Raw genomic sequence first — 12,191 nt, 5'->3', positions numbered from 1 at the left:
ATATTTTTGAAGGTATGTTGGCTATAATTTGTTGGCTTCTTTTCACTAAGGAATAATAATAATAAAAAAAAGCTCATGATATTAGCTCTAAGCAATTTTACATTTTCCTCCCAAAAAATGACAGATTCTGAACAACGTTGACCCTAATGATGTTCTAAGGAGGTTGAGACAATTATATGCTGAAAATATGGTGTTAAAAATCAGTCCTTCTTTCCAGACAAGATGGCAAAGGGCGAGACTGGAGTAACTCCGGGGCAGCTGCATCGGATCTCATCACCTTGGATGTTACCAAGTTGATGCCACTTTCACACGAAGTTATCAGCAGATGAGCCATAATTAATATAGGTACAATTGGTCATGTAGCTCATGGGAAATTCACAGTTGTAAAAACTATTTCTAAAGTTCACACTGTCAGGTTCAAAACTGAACTAGAAAGAAATATTGCCATCAAGCGTGGATATGCTAATGCTAAGCCTTATAAATTTGATGACTCAAGTTGTTCTCCTCCAGAATGCTATAGATCTTGTGGAAGTAGAACACACAATCAGTTTCCTACAGATATTCCAGGGACCAAAGGGAATCTCAAATTAGTCAGAGATGTCTCCTTTGCTCACTGCCCTGGCCTTGATGCACCTCTCCTTTTGATGGCTGGTAATGAGTCTTGTCCTCAGCCTCAGGCTTTGGAACACTTCACAGCTGCAGAAATCATGAAACTGAAGCATATTTTGATTCTATAACATAAAATTGATTTGGTAAAAGAAAGCCAGGCTAAAGAACAGTATAAACAGATTCTTGCATGTGTGCAAGGTATGGTAGCAAGAGCTCTTATTATTCCAATTTATACTCAGCTGAGATACAATATTGAAGTTGTCTGTGAGTACATAGTGAAGAAAATTCCAGTACCCCCAAGAGATTTTATTTCAGAACCCAGACTTATTCTTATTAGGTCCTTTGATGTCAACAAACCTGGCTGTGAAGTTGATGACCTTAAGCGGGGAATAGTTTGTGGCTGTATTCTAAGAGTAGTGTGAGAGGTGGGCCAGACTATAGAAGTCAGCCTGGTATTATTTCCAAAGATAGTGAAGGAAAACTCATGTGTAAATCAATCTTTTCCAAAATTGTGTCACTGTTTACAGAACAAAAAATCTTCAGTGTGCTGCTCCAGGTGGTCTTATTGAAGTAGGAACAAAAATTGACCCCACTTTGTGCCAGGCTGACAGACTTGGTACAGTTGGAGCTTTATCTGAGATCTTCACAGAGTTGGAAATCTCTCATTTCCTGCTTAGACAGCTGCTAGGTGGCAGGTGGACGCACTGAAGGTGATAAGAAAGCAGGAAATGTACAAAAGTTGTCTAAGGAGGAAGTGCTCATGGTGAATATAGGACCCCTGTGGAAAGGAGGAGGGGTTTGTGCAGTCGAGGCTGATTTGGGCCAAATCATTTTGACTAATCCTGTGTGCACAGTAGTAGAAAAGAATGCCCTTAGCCAAACAGTTGAGAAACACTGGTGTTTAATTGGTTGAGGTCAAATAAGAGGAATGACAATAAAACCAACAGTAGATGATGACTGAAGAATTTCAGTTCAATAATACATTTCGATAATGTCTGATTTTTTCTTAACAACCTAGGAGTTATATTTTCAAAGCAATCCTGGGGAATGAATTTCACAGCTCACTACATTAGTAATAGTTGTTATTCTCATTTTTTGGTGATGAAAATTTAACCTCTAGCACTAAAATAGGGTCTACAATAAATGCAAAAATTGGCGTAATGTTGTAGTGAATTACATTCTCCCAGAAATTAATCATTCCTAAATAACACCTAATTTATATATCAACGCAGGTTTGAAATGAAACTTTGCTACAACTAGCCTTTGCTATAGGACACATTCCACTGAACCTGTTTGAAATAAAGTTTTTCTTCTTATATTAATGATTCATCTTTGACTAGCTCCAGGCCTGAAAGGATTGCTACACCAGTAAAAACTTGAAGACACAAATTCTTGAAAACTAGTTTCCCTTTGCTTCTTTTTTTTTTAAATTTTTTTTTGGGGGTGGGGGAATATTGGGGAACAATGTGTTTTTCCATGAGCTCCAAGGCCAGTCGCAGTTTTCAGTCTAGTTGCAGGGGGCACAGCCCACCATCCCTTGCGGGAATCCAGCAGGCAACCTTGTTGTTAAGAGCCCGTGCTCTAACCAAGTGAGCTAACCAGCCACTCCCCTTTGCTTCATATTTTATGTTGCTTTATCTTTGCAATTTTGAGTGAAAAGAAATTAATACGTTCAAATGAAATTATCCTTTACAGCAAAAATTAAATCAATCCTTATTAATCAGCAGCAACAAACACCAAAACAATTTCTTGCATCATCAGATAACTCTTTCTGCCCTGAATTTTTTTCCCTTTCTCTGCTTCATCCTAGCTCTGATGTCTAATGTGTATTTTTTTATTTTTAGTGAGTCTGGATTGTTTGTTCATGCTGTTTAATAATTACCAAGGCCTGTCTGCATTTACTGGCAAACAAGTGACTCACACAGTGCCTGGGTTAATGAAGCAAGAGCAGTAGACAAGCGGTTTTGATGGAAATATGGAGAGAAGCCGAGAGTGCCCCGGGACAGAGGGCAGCTCTGGGAGCAGCTGAAAGGGACCTTCTTCTTTGGCCAGTGACTTTGCTCTGTATTTTCCCTCTCTTCTCCTTCTAGGAACATTTCTTTCTAATTCCACACATTATATTATTAGTAGAGGACATTTTAGACACTGGTTTAGGGTTGGCCTTGGTGATTCTTTTTGCAGTCTTAGGTTGTGTGTTTCAAGCTAACTTGTCCATAGAAGCCAAGGATCATCCTTTTGCAGCGAGCCTAAGCATGCCTCACCCATGCTTACTGGCAGCCATCCTCTAAATATATACTGTACTTGCACCTGCCTTCTGAAATAGCCTGCAACCGAAGTCATGTAACACAGCAGGCTCCACGCAATGCCACAGAAAGAAACCGGCAGTTACGGAATCCTCCTTCCTTACTCGCACTCAGGGAATACTCAGAAGACAACAGAGCCAATTTTGAGATGGTTATGCATGTAGTTGAATTAATCTTCCCAATAAATTCTAATAATTATTACAAGTTTCACTTCTTCATATATACCTGTCACGTTTGAGATTTATATTTTGGTGGAAATTTCAGTTTATATTCATATAGTGACAATTTCTTTGTAAAGCAAACAAACATCATGCGTTAATATTTATGTTCTTGACATAATCATTTGCTTTTTTAATTGATGAACTCAGTTTATTAAGAGCCCTAGGGATAATAGAAAGGATTAGCTATTCTATCCACTCCTCCAGGAATTCTGGATTCTACTCCTCCATCAAGTTAAATTGATCCAAGAATGCTTGATGTATTAAGAGCTTCTACTAAAAACAGTATATAAATGCAGGGTTATAATACATCATTGGATTGAGAATAGTTAGGTAAGTAAGTCAATATGGGCACAAGTAACTTCTTGTAACTCAATGTAATTTATTTTTTTTAAAATGAGAGAGGACATGCAATAGTATATTAGTTTCAGGTGTACAATATAGTGATTTGACATTTGTATTCCTTACAATGTAATCACCACAATGTTGAGTAACCACCTGTCACCATACAAAGTTATTATGATAATACTATTTTCCCTGTGCTGTAGATTATTATTTCTTTTATAACTGGAGGTTTGTACCACTTATTCCCCTTCACGCTTTTCACCCATCCCCCCAGTCACCTTCCCTCTGGCAACCATCAGTTTGTTCTCTGATGATTCTATTTCTATTTTGTTTTATTAGGTTCCACATATAAGTGAAATCATACAGTATTGGTCTTTCCCTGTCTGATTTATTTCACTTAGCATAATAACCCTCTAGGTCAATCCATGTTACAAATGGCAAAATTTCATTCTTTTTTATGGCTGAATAATACTGCATTGCATACCACCTCTTTATTTATCCAGTGATGGACACTTAGGTTGCTTCCATATCTTGGCTATTGTTAATAATGCTGCGATGAACATAGGAGTGCATATATCTTTTCTAATTAGTGTTTTTGTTTTCATGGGGAAATACCCAGAAGTGGAATTTCTGAGCCATATGGTAGTTACAAGTAACAATTTGCAACCTTAGTTTAAGCCCTTCCCAGGATTGACTTCATTGATCACACACAAACTCAGAGGTGGGTGATCTATATTGTCAGGACATTTATTATCTATTTTGGCTGCCCCACAGCAAAACCACTTTATGTCTGCAGAATTCCTAATCTTATAAATATAAACATCTGGTTTGTATAACAGGAACTAAAAATGCCAGACACTTAATTTCTCTTCCTGTTTTGCAGCTAAGGCACAGACATATGACCGAGGCTCTACCAATCAGAAGCTGCCGTAATAGGATTTGACACTGGCTACACTAGATCTGCACATGGAAGTGACAGTATCTTCAGCTCTGGAGGGAACAGTTCTTTCTCCAGACCAATTCTGAAACATCTTTCAGTGCGTTTTTCCCTAGCGGGTTAGCCTTGAGCCTGTACCTCTGTCCATCATTGTGGATTCCGTGAGCTATCCCAATATCTATGTAGTGAATTACTATTTTTGCTTACTCAGCTGCAGATGGCATCTGTTTCTTGCATGTAAGAATCCACACTGACAGCTATTTCTTGTATAATTTTTACTTAGGAATTTATTGTGGACTTAATATGTTGCCTCATTTCTACTAATGAGCACGGTATAACATTTGTCATACTTCCTCCTTTTTATTTTTCTTGGCAGCTAAAAATCTCAGAATCAAATTTGGAACTTGATCATAGTACAGAGTAACTCTTGCCACTAGTATAATTAGCTTATTTACCTTTGCTTTTTCCTCCCCCTCTGTTTTTTTTTTTTTAATTAATTTTACTTGTATTGTGATGCTATTGTTTGCAAGCATCCTATCAGAAAACTTCACAGGTCTTTCCAGGCCCACGTGGGTTCCCCAAATTCCCATTCCATCTGTGTGGCTGGCTCCTGGGTCTTGGTCTTCTTTCCTTGTTTTTGCAGCTGTGATTACCCTTTTATTTTCCTCCACACACCTAGCAAAGGGGGGCGGGGATGATGTAGTCTCCACGGCCACCCGATTTCATCTCTTTGACTCTTAAGAAAGGCTCCTTTAAGGATTTTATAGTTAATAACAATAGGAAAAGCTACAGCAAAATATAAGCAGCCAAAATTCTACCAATTTTTTGTGCCTGATGTGTGATTCTTTCTGAGATAGTCAAAGTGCTATTAGAACTCTGCCTTCCTTTTAATTTTCAAGCTTCACTAAACTTCCTCATACTCTGTTAAACTTAACATTGATTTTGTCGTGAAATAATACAAAATGTTTTAATAGCTCAACTGTCTAAAAAATTTTTTTTTATCAAATTTGCATTGGATGGTTTACCTTGAGGAAAACTAACGATTTTGTAACATTGAGTCTTTCTATCCATGAAGACCACTCCATTTATTTCAGCTTTATTTAGAGTCTTTCAATAAACTTTTGTATTTTCTCCACAAACCTATTATACATTTTTTCTTAGCTGTTTTCCTAGAGACCTTATTTTTGTTGTATTATAAATAGGATCTTTTAAAAGTATATCTCTAAATGTTCATTGATTTCCTATAAGGATACAATGGATTTTTATAGATTTTTACAATGGATTATATCCAGTAAACCTGCTGAACTCACATAGTAGTTATAATAATTTGTCCATAAATCTAATCTTGGATTTCCTATTTATACATTTCCCCTGTTAATAACAGTTTTTATTCTTTTTTTCAAATCCTTGTACCACTGACTGATTGCACTTGCAATTTTTTTTGTTTTCCTTCTTTCAAGCAGAAGCATTTAAAAGTTATAAATTTTCTTCTAGGTGTTAAGATTTAGCTGCATTTCATAGTTTGATATGTAATCAAGTTTTCCAATTATACTTTATTCGTTTACATATGAATTATTTAGAAATGTATTTTTAAACTTACAAATAATATTTATGATTTTTATTTTATTTTTATTAAATTTATTGCGGTTACCTTGGTTAGTAAAATTATAAGGTTTCAAGTGTACGATTCTATAATACATCATCTATATATTGCACTGTGTTCACCACCCAATGTCAATTCTCCTTCCATCACCATATATTTGACCCCCTTTACCTATCTCCTTTTCTCCTGTACCCTCTGGTAACCACTAAACTGTTATCTGTGTCTGTAAGTTTTTGCTTGTTTGTCTTGTTCATTTGCTATTTTCAGTTTTATATCCCACATATGAGTGAAGTCATATGGTTCTCGACTTTTTCTGTCTTTTTTTGCTTAGCTTGATAATCTCAAGATCCATCCATGTTGTTGCAAATGGCAGTATTTCATCTTTTCTTGTGGCTGAGTAGTAGAATGGAAACAACTGAAGTGTCCTTTGATAGATGATTGGATAAAGAAGATGTGGTACATATATACAATGGAATATTACTCAGCCATGATTTTTTTATTTTTATTGAACTTCACTTTTGTGGTTGGAGGGTAAAACCTCTGATAGTTATTTTAAAATTTCTTGAGACATGATTTGTGTACTAAAATGTCATCATTTCTTGTAAATATAACGTGTTTTTGAAAAGAATGTAACTTTTCTAATTGCCACATATAGGATATGTTTATTTAATCAAGTTTGATAATTATGTTGTTCAAATCTTCTATATCTAAATTAAAGTATCTCTTTTTTTGTCTGTTTGATGTATCAATTACTAGGAAAGAAAAAATAAAAATCTCTCACTTTGATTGCGGTTTTGTAAACTCCATGTAATTCTGTGTTGAATCTGTAGAGCAATTTGGGGAGTATTGCCATCTTAATAATATTAAGTCTTCTGATCTATAAGTATAGGATATTTTTTCATTTATTTAGATCATTAATTCCTTTCAAGCTACAATGTTTTGCAATTTTTAGAGTATGTATTTTTTCTTAATTGTGGTAAAACATATTCCATAAAATTGACCATCAACCATTTTTAAGTGTACAGTTTAGTAGTGTTAAGTATAGTCACATAATTGGGCTACAAATGGCTAGGACTTTTTCATTTTGCAAAGTTAAAACTCTATACCCATTAAACAACTCTCCATTTCCCCTCCCCCATTGCCCCTGGCAATCCCCATTCTATTTTCTGTTTCTATAATCTTGACTACTTTAGATACATCATATAAGTGGAATTATACAATATTTGCCTTTCTGCGATGGCTTATTTTACTTAGCATAATGTCCTCAAGTTTCTCCCATGTTGTAGCATGTGACAGTATTTCCTTCCTTTTTAAGGCTGAATAATAATAGTCCATTGTTTGTATGTCATAGTTTGTTTATCCATTCTTCTATTGATGGATATTTGTGTTCCATCCACCTCTTGGCTCTTGTGAATAAAGCTGCTATGAACATGGGTGTGTGAAAATCTCTTCAGGATCCTGCTTTCAATTCTTTCGCATATGTACTCAGAAGTGGGATTGCTGGATTACATGGAAATATTTGCTATTTTCTGTTTTTTGATAGTAGCCATCCTAATGGGTATGAGGTGATATCTCAGTATGATTTTGATTTGCATTTTTATAATGATTAATGATGTTGAGCATCTTTTCATTTGTCTGTTGACCATTTATATATTATGTTTGGAGAAAAGTCTATTCAAGTTCTTGCCCATATTTTAATCAGGTTATTTGTTTATTTGTTTTTGAGTTGTAGGAATTCTTTATATATTCTGGGTATTAACCCCTTATCAGATATGTGGTCTGTAAATATTTTCTCTCATTCCATCACTTACCCTTTCAGTCTATTGATTGTGTCCTTTGATGCACAGAACCATAAAAGTTTGATGTTGTCTATTTTTACTTTTGTTGCCTTTGCTTTGGTGTCATATGGAAGAAATCATTGCCAAATCCAATGTCTGAAGCTTCCCCCTATATTTTATTTTAGTTTTAGTGATTTAGGTCTTATGTTTAAATCTTTAATGCATTTGAGTAATTTTTGTATATGGTGTAAGGTAAGGATCCAACTTTATTCTTTTGCATGTGGATATACAGTTTTCCCAATACCATTTATCATTTTTCTTTTCCAATTATTTTTATTTCTGGCACCCTTGTTGAAGATCAGTTGACTGTATATGTGTTGATTTACTTTGGAGTTCCCTTTTCTGTTCTAGTGGTTTATACATCTGTCTTTATGCCAGTACCACACTGTTTTATTTACTATAGCTTTGTAATATATTTTGAAATTAGGAAGTATGATGTGTCTAGCTTTGTTCTATTTTCTCAAGATTATTTTGACTATTCTGTATCTTTTCTGGTTCTATATAAATTTTAGGATTTTTTTCCATTTCTGAATAAAATGCCACTGGGATTTTGATTGAGATTGCTTTAAATCTATAGATCAATTTAGGTAGTATGGAGATTTTCACAATCTTAATTCTTCCAATCCATGACCACAGGCTGTCTTTCCAATAATCTGTGTCTTTTTTAACGTCATTCATCTATGTTTTGAAGTTTTCATTACACAAGTCTTTCACCTGATTACTTAAGCTTATTCCTAAACATTTTATTCTTTTTGAAGCTACTACAAGTGGGATTGTTTTCTTTCCGTATTGTTTGTTATTAGTTATGGAAATGCAACTGATATTTGTATATTGATTTTGTATCCTACAGATTTACTGAATTCATTTATTATTTCTAACAGTTTTTTTTGAGTCCTTAGGGTTTTCTACAAATAAGATCATGTCATCTGCAAATAGAGACAGTTTTACTTCTTCCTTTCCAATTTAAATGCCTTTTATTTCTTGTCTAATTGCTGTGGCTAGGAATTCTAGTATTATGTCAAATAGAAATGGCAAGAATGGGCATCCTTGCCTTGTTTCTGATCTTAAAGGAAAAACTTTTAGTTTTTCACTATTTGGTATGATGTAGACTTTTCATATATGGCCTTTATAATGTTAAGATAATTTCTTTCTATACCTAGTTTGATGAAAGTTTTATCATGAAAGCACGTTGAATTTTGTCAAATGGTTTTTCTGCATTTATTGAAGTGATCATTGTGAGTTGTGTTTTGATTACTAATTTAATCTCCACTTTTTTGTTGCATTACAGATCCATTCAGATTGTCTATTTCTTCTTGAGTCAGTTTTGGAAGTTTGTGTATTTCTAGGACTTGCCATTTTATCTAGGTTATCTAATTTGATGGCATATAATTGTTCATAATATTCTTTTATCCTTTTTATTTTTATAAGATCAGTAGGAGTGTCCCCTCTTTCATGTATAATTCTAGTAATTTGTGTCCTATCTCTTTCATTTTGATTAATCAAGCTAAAAAGTTTTATCAATTTTGTTGATATTTTCAGAGAATCAGGTTTTTAAATTGATTTTTCTATTATTTTTTTATTCTCTATTTTATTATTTTGCACTTGAATCTACTATTTTTTTTCTTCTTTCTTTAGGTTTATTTTGCTTTTCTTTTTCTAGTATCTTAAAGTAGAAGGTACATTATTGATTTGAGATGTTTAAAAAAATAGAAAAATGTCTCTGTAAGGACTGCTTTTGCTGCATCTCCTGTTTTGGTACATGTCTTCATTTTTATCCATCTCAAAGGTTTTTTTTTAAGTTAGATTTGATTTCTTCTTTGATCCATTAGTTCTCTAGGAGTGTATTGTTTAATTTCCATATGTGAAGTTTAATTTCCATATGTGAAGTTTCCTATTTTCCTTGTTTTGATTTCTAGTGTTGGAAAACATACTTTGTATCATTTCTGTCCTTTTAATCTTATAATTATTTTTATCCTGCATACTTTATTAAAAACAATCTTTTAATTATTATCCTCTATACTTTAAATTCACTGGGGCTTCTTTTATGGCCTATGGTCTATGCCGAAAATGTCCCATGTACACTTGAGAATATTCTTCTTGTCTTGTTATGTGGAGTGTTCTATAAATGGTTGGGTTATAGTGTTGTCTAAGTCTTCTATTTCTTTGCTGGTCTTCTTGCTAGCGGTTCTATCCTATCCATTATTGGAAGTGGGGTATTGAAATCTCCAACTATTATTGTTGACTTGTCTATTTCTTCCTTCATTTGTCTTAGTTTTGCTTCATATATTTTCATGCTCTGTTATTAGGTGAATATATGTTTATAATTGTTATATTTTCCTCATGTGCTGACTCTTATCACTGTAAAATGTCCCTCTTTATCTCTAGCAATAATTTTTTCAGTGCCTAATTTTTTCTGATGTTAGTATAGCCACTCCAGCTTTCTTGTGGTTGCTCTTTGCATAATGTATCTTTTTCCATCCCTTTACTTTGAATCGATTTGTGTTTTTTTGTTGAGGTATAATTGACATGTAACATTATATTAGTTTTAGGTGTACAATATAATGATTTGATATTTGTATACATTTGAATATATTTGTAATTCGAATTTAAAATGTGTCTCCTGTAGACAGCATATAATTGGATCTTATTTTTTTAATCCAGTCTGATAATCTCTGTCATTTGATTGGATTGTTTAAGCCAATCACATTTAATGTTATTATTGATATAGTTGGATTTATTATCTGCCATTTTACTTTATGTTTTCTATGTGTCTCATGTCTTTTCTGTTCCTCTATTCCTCTTACTGCTCTTTTGCATCAAGTTAATGTTATCTAATGTGGATTTTCAATTCTTTAATAATTTTTGCACTATGTATTTTTTGAGTAACTTTCTAAGTGGTTGCTCTAGGGCTTACTTACTATGTATATTTTAATTTATCAGAATCAGCTTCAAACTTATATTAACTGAATTCCACTGAGATTTATAAACATTACACTTATATAACTTTCTGTTATTACTGTTATACATATTACATATATAAATATTTTAAACCCAACAATATATGGTTTTAATTATTACTTTATATATTGTTATGTCTTTCAGACTAGCTAAGAGAAGAAATAAGAACAAATATATGTTTATAGCTTTCGCTATATTAATCTTATTTATAATTTCTGGTTCTCTTAATTTATGTTTGCAGAGTCAAGTTACCATCTGGAGTTATTTCCTTAGCCCAATACAACTTTGCTCCCATGAACCTCCTTTGTGCTGTTATCAGGAAATATATTACATTTCTATATACTGTAAGTTCAAAAACATATTACATACATACTGTTTTATACAATTGCTTTTTAAATTGGGTATGAGGAGAAAAATATACATTTATGCCGTTTTATAATTACATAATTACCTTTACTAGTGTCTGGGTTTTTTTTCTCCCTAAGAATCGAATTACCATTTGGGGTCACTTACTCTCAGGCTAACTTCCTTTAGAATTTCTTGTAAGGAGGTCTGCTAGCAACAAATATTCTCTTTTTGTTTATCTGGGAGTACCTTTAACTTGTTTTTATTTTTTAAAGATATATTTGCAGAATATAGGATTATTGAGTAATACTTTCTTCGAGCAGTTTGAATGTTATCTCACTGGCTTCTAGTCTCCATTGTTTCTGCTAAAAAGTCAGATTTTAATATTATTGGGGTTCCCTTGTAAGTAATGTCATTTTTTTCATTTTTTTTTCTTGCTCATGTCAAGATTTTGTCCCTTGTAAGTAATGAGTCATTTCTTTCTTTTTTTCTTGCTCTCGTCAAGGTTTTTTTCCTTGTAAGTAATGAGTCATTTTTTCTTTTTCTTGCTCCTGTAGAGATTTTGTCTTTGGCTTTACACGGTTTTACTATCATGTTTCTATTCGTAGATCGCTATACTTATCCTACCTGTACCTGGAGTTTGTTGAGCTTCCTGGATGTATAATTACTGTTTTTCAATAAATCTGAGAAGTTTGTCAGCCATGATTTCTTCAAATATTGCTGCACTTAATAGTGTTCCACATTTCTCTGAAGCCCTATTCATTTTTCTTTATTTTTTTTCCTTCTTTGTTTTTCAGGCTGCATAATCACTACTGATCTTTCTTCAAATTTGCTAATTATTTCTTCTGCTAATTCAAATCTACTATTGAGCCCTTTCAATATATTTTCACTTCTTTTATTGTACTTTTCAACTCTAGGATTTTTATTTTTTATAATTTGTGTCTCTTTATTGATATTCTATTAGCTGCAACGTTTTCACCATACCTTTTCTAGTCTTTAATCATTGGTTCCCTTTTGTTCTTTGAACATATTTAC

General features: G+C 33.3%; 1 pseudogene; it reads left to right on the top strand.

The window, feature by feature from the left end:
• The first annotated feature begins 222 nt into the window (after positions 1-222).
• LOC109436475 (eukaryotic translation initiation factor 2 subunit 3 pseudogene) lies at positions 223-2,332 on the top strand (annotated as a pseudogene).
• The last annotated feature ends 9,859 nt before the right edge of the window (positions 2,333-12,191 follow it).

Source organism: Rhinolophus sinicus, chromosome 16, assembly GCF_057876585.1.
Source record: "Rhinolophus sinicus isolate RSI-liver-muscle chromosome 16, RSI-T2T, whole genome shotgun sequence".
Classification (NCBI taxonomy): domain Eukaryota; kingdom Metazoa; phylum Chordata; class Mammalia; order Chiroptera; family Rhinolophidae; genus Rhinolophus; species Rhinolophus sinicus.
The sequence above is the reverse complement of the archived record's forward strand: the minus strand, read 5'-3'. Positions and strand labels throughout refer to the sequence as shown.